The following is a 6,000-nucleotide window of genomic DNA, read 5'->3' on the forward strand; positions in this document are numbered from 1 at the left end:
ACAAGGACTGGCTTTCACCTTTTAGTGCTTCTACAAAACCTTGTGCAAGCTCCATGTTCTGAATGGTGACATTTAGAGTCACTTGAATTCATCCAATAAAGTTTATTTGTAAACCTCTCTTTTGCAAATTCACAATCTATTTCAATACACAATTAATAATACAAATTAAACAAACATAGCACTAAAAGATTAAGGCACTTTTTCCTGCTGGATTAAATTATAGCCTCAGATACCTTCTTAACACAACACTGTATTGATATATTAGTTTATTGAGGTTGGTATATGTAATGATCAGTTTCATATGTCAACTTGGCTCGGTTATGCTACTCAGCTATTTCATCAAATGAATATAGGTGTTGCTGTATTGGCATTTTATACAGGTGATTAATATCTAACAACAGTTGACTTTATGTAAAGGAGATTGTCATTGATAATATGTGTATGGATGTAATCCAATCCATTGAAAGACTTTAAGGTAGAACTGAGGTATCTCTGAGGAAGGAGCAATTCAGAAATTCCTTTTAAAGAATAAAATATCAGTTCATGCTTTAGAGTCTCTAGTCTGAAGGTCTTACAGATTTCAGATTTCCCTAACTAGGCCCTACAATCATGCAAACCAACTCTTTGCAATAAATCTCATGATTATGCATACATATGTATATGCATGTATATATGTAAGCACATATATGTACATGCAAACACACACATATATACAGCTATGTTTGTAGTGTGTGTGGGTGTGTATATATCTATATCTCATTTGTTCTGATTTATCTGACAAAAAGAAAATATCAAAAATCCTCAAAAAACATTAATAACCTATTGGATGACAACTTTATTAAGTCTTCTTCCTTGGTATTTGTTGAAAGCAAAGAACTGAAGTCCATCTGATATTGAAAGAATTTTCTTTCCAGTAATTACATAATATCTAGTCTCAATTTCTAGGAAGAATGGAAGATACCTATGCTGAAAACTATAAGACATTAATGAAAAAAATCAAAGACATAAATAAATGGAAAGGCATCCCATGTTTATGGATTAAAAGAATTAATATTGTTAAAATGCCAATACTACCAAAAGCCACCTATAGACTCAATGTAACCCCTATCAAGATTCCAATGGTATTTTTAACAGATGTCAGAAAAAGCACTCATAAGATTTATAAGAAACTGCAAAAAATTCCAAGTAGCCAAAGCAACACTCAGAGAGAACAAGGCAGGAGATATCATTCCTCTTGATTTCAAGCTATCCTATAGAGCTATAGTCATCAAAACAGTATAATATTCGATACCTATGATGATTGGGCCTACAGCAGCTTCAGTGGCAGCAGTGCTAGTGGCCATGGTTCCCATAGCCAGAAGGAGCTTCCCACAGAGCCCCCCTATACAGCATATGTAAGAAATCTACCTTTTAATACAGTTCAGGGTGACATAGATGCTATCTTTAAGGATCTCAGCATATGGAATGTATGGCTAGTCAGAAACAAAGACACAAATTTAAAGGTTTCTGCTATGTAGAATTTGATGAGGTGGATTCCTGTAATGAAACCTTAACATACGATGATGCACTCTTGGGTGATCAGTCACTTCGTGTGGACATTGCAGAAGGCAGAAAACAAGATAAAGGTGGATTCAGGAAAGGTGGACCAGATAAGAAAGGCTGTGCTCCCAGTGGCGACGTGGCCTCTCCTCAGACCCCCAACATGTGTGTGTGTCCTGTCTCTGCCTTACATCTATCTGTCCACTCTTTGGCATAAGTAACAGTGAGATGCTGTGCTTCCCACCCACCCTGACATTTATAATGAAAATGGGCCTAAAATCTGGCACTTTACTGTTTCACTTGATGAACTGAAAATTTTACTCTGCAGAGCTGTCAAGAGCCTTCAGAGAGCTGGTAAGTAGCTGTAAGTAACCAACTCTCCTCTTTAAGATCCAGTTGCCTGTTTCCACACACTGTATTTGGCACCTACTGGGGCAGGTCCATTGCTTCTGAGCCCCAGTGCCTGTGGTGAATAACCTGAGTCCTTCTGCACCGAGAGTCCCAGTCCATCCCTTTGAGAGTAGTTCAGGGCCAGCCAGCAGCGAGATCCCAGGGAAGAGACCAGCCAGGGAGAGCGGGGGGTGCTGAGGGGTCCCCTAGCCATGCAGCAGGATGCTTAGGAAGTTGTCCTCACTAGTTGGTGTACTTGGCTTCTCTCACTGTTTCTCTCTCCCAAGATCTCAGCAACTACAGAGCTCTCTCCTTTCCTTTCTTTACCTGCCACCTGTACTTCTGAAATAAGAACCATTTGTGTAACACCAATACTTAAGAAAGGCATGCATTATGTGGTTATAATCAAACCGGATACTTTTAGATGACCTACTTACATCTTCAATGTGAAAAAGATTAAGAACCAAACAAATTCATCTAAACTTTTGTGCAATCCAGCTGACTTTTAAATGTAAGAATGGAATTCCACATTCAGCTATATGTCAGAAAGTAAATCTATGGATATGGGATTTTGTGAATGATCTTGTAAATAAAAGAAAACCTTACATAATATCTAAAACAAAGAAACAAAAACAGTATGATACTGGCATTGAAGCAGACAAATAGATCAATGGAACAGAATTGTGAGCTCAGAAATAAGCCCACACACATATGGTCAACTAATATTTTACATAGGAGCCAAATATACTCAATAAATAAAGGGCAGTCTCTTCAATAAATGGTGCTGAGATAATTAGATATTCACATGTAAAAGAATAAAACTAGACCCATATTCACACCACTCACAAATTAACTTGAAATGAATTAAATCATACCTGTAATGGGCGCCTGGGTGACTCGGTTAAGCATCCGACTTTGGCTCACGTCATGATCTCAAGGTTTGTGAGTTCAAGCCACGTGTCCAGCTGTGTGCTGACAGCTCATAGCCTGGAGTCCATTTCAGATTCTGTGTCTCCCTCTTTCTTTGCCCTTCTGCCTCTCACATACTGTCTCTCTCTCGCTCTCTCTCCTTCAAAAATAAACATTAAAATATTTTAAAAATATTACCTGTAAGACCTGAAACCATGAAATTCTTAGAAGAAAAGAACAAACTTCTTGACATGAGTCTTGGTCCTTATTTTTTGGACATGAGACCTAAAGCACCAGAAACAAAATTAAAAAATAAGTAAGTGGATTGACATCAAACTAAAAAGCTGCGGCACAACAAAAGAAGCCATCAACCAAGTGAACAGACAAACTACAGAATGAGAAAAAAAATATTTGCAAACCACTTACCTAACAAAGAATTAATATCCAAAACATATAAAGAACTCATATAATTCAATAACAAAAACAAAGAAACAAAGACCAAATAATGCAAATAACAAATGGGTAAAGCACCTGAATAGACATTTGTCCAAAGAAGATATGCAAAAGGACAATAATAGGTATATGAAATTTTACTTCAGATCAATAGTCATTAAGGAAATGTATATTTAAACAAGAATGAAGTATCACCTCATGTCTGTTAGAATGGCTATTATCAAAAAGACATGAGCTGCTATATGACGATTGCCACTTCAGATAGCTGTGAAATTAGGTGATTAACTAGTTGTTACTTAACCTTCTAATTTCTGTATAAGTCTGATTACATGAAGTAGAAGTTGGGGTTTTGATTTTTTACTTTGCTTTTCTGTTTGGAGTGTCATTGCAACTACTGTATTGTAAAGGATGGAAAATAATTGCATATGTTAAAAAAATATGAAACTTTATAAAGTAAAAAAAAATAATAAAAAAATAAATAAAATAAAAATTAAAAAAAAAAGAAAATTGAAGAAGAGGAAAAAAAAAAGACATGAGATAACAAATGCTGGTGTTGATGTGAAGAAAAGGGAAGCTTTGCATGCTGTTGGTGAGGTTGTAAATTGGTAAAGCCACCATGGAAAATCCTAAGTGTTCAACTCTTAATTTTGACTCAGGTCATGATCTCATGGTTCATGAAATCAAACCCCATGTCAGGCTCTGCACAGACAAGGCAGAGCCTGTTTGGTATTCTCTCTCCTTTTCTCTCTGCCCCTCCTTTCTCTCTCTCTCTCTCTCTCTCTCTCTCTCTCTCTCTCAAATTAAATAAGTTCACATTTTTTAAATTAAAAATAGAACTACTATATGATCCAGCAATTCCACTTTTGGGAGTATATCCAAAGATAAGAAAATCTAACCTAAAAAAATATTTGCACTTCATATTCTAAGTGACATTACTTACAATAGCCAAAATATGGACACAATCTAAGTGTCCAGTTATAGGTGAATGGGTAAAGACGTTATAGTACATGTATATAAAATAAACATTTTTTATAATATTTACAATAGGCAAAATATAGAAAGCATAGGAAAGCAATATTTACAATAGCAAGAGATGGAAAAAAGCTGCGTGTCCACCAACAGATGAATGGATTAAAAATGTAATATATACATATATATGATGGAATATTATTCAACAATAAAATATAAGGATATCGACCACTTGTAACAATATGGATGGACCTTGAAGGCATTGTGTTAAGTGAAATAAGTCAGAGAAAGACAAATACTGTTTGATCTCACTTATATGAAGAATCAAAGGGGAACTCAGAAGAGATGAGACTGGTGACTACCAGAGGCAAAGAGTAGTGGAAAAGGGAATTATAGGAAGGTGGTCAAAGGTACAACCTTCTAGTTATAAGATTACCAAGTGCTGGAGATGTAATGGGTACCATGATGAGTATATCTAACACTGTTTTATGATAAACAGGAAAGTTGTATATAAATATATAAGGCATATGATAAATATGAAAGTTATATATAAGTATATAAGCATACCTTAAGAATTCTCATCAAAGGGGATGTTTCCCCTCTTTCTTTTTTTTCCCCCTTTCTTATCTTCTTTTCTTTTTATGAGAGTATGGATCTTAGCTGAACCCATTGTAATCATTTCACATTATACATAAATCAAACCAACATGCTGTATGCCTTAAACTTAGACACAAATGTATGTTCATTATTTCTTAATAAAACTGGAAGGAAATAAAGTTAGATAACTGAAACTTTAAATTAGGATTCGATCTAAGTCTGGTTTACTCCAAAATGTCATTCTTAACAATTATATGACACTAGATAGAATTATATATAAACAGTCTCCTCCAGGTATTAGATATCAGATGACCTCTCAAAGCACTAACATAGACATATTCAGGTAAAGATGCCTCAACTGACAGTGTAAATGTTCCAAGCTCTATCCACTTTCAAAGACCCACTGTTGCAGGGACGCTGCCTGCAAACCCGGGCAAGGTTAAGTTTGTGAATGCCTTTCTCTGATAAGCTATCATATAATTGGCATTTGTTTATCATTTTTAAAAAGATGGCATCAGCATAGCTCAAATTCATCTAAATTACTGTATGCTTTGAATGTTGATTTAAAAACTTACTAAGAGTCCAAATATGTAACTAGTATGATAGTTTTTGTAATGCAATCTATTCATAAGATGAGGACTGACTGTACTCTGTCTTATTCTCTCCTATTTAGGGAGGAAGAGAACTAGCTGTCATAAATCTTGTGGAGAAACTTCTCATGCAAATTGAATAGGGGAGGTGAAGAAGGAGAAAGAACAAAATATTTCCTTGCAACTTGTATCCTCTATATCTCTTATTTTCCTCTAGGCTAATGAGTAGGAGTGCCAAAATTCTTGACCATATTGAAATTCAAGCATTTATAAAGAACATAATTCTTGTGGTTCTTCTTGGAGATTCTAAGGTAGCCTGGACATTTTATATAAACATCAAAGGTAAATCAATGGCCATATTACCTACTGCTATTTCCAAGTGATGAAGAGCTATTGTGTTCTAAGTAAATGCCAGATGGAAAGATAATAGGCTACATAGAATCTTCCCTGATTCTGTGACTTGAGTTCTGGTCTCTTAGTGGTATCTTTTGGGTTTATTATCTTGATATAATCTAATTTATCATTTTTCCTTATAGTTATATCCTCTATAAAA

This window comes from Suricata suricatta, chromosome 1 (assembly GCF_006229205.1).
Source record: "Suricata suricatta isolate VVHF042 chromosome 1, meerkat_22Aug2017_6uvM2_HiC, whole genome shotgun sequence".
Taxonomy (NCBI): Eukaryota; Metazoa; Chordata; class Mammalia; order Carnivora; family Herpestidae; genus Suricata; species Suricata suricatta.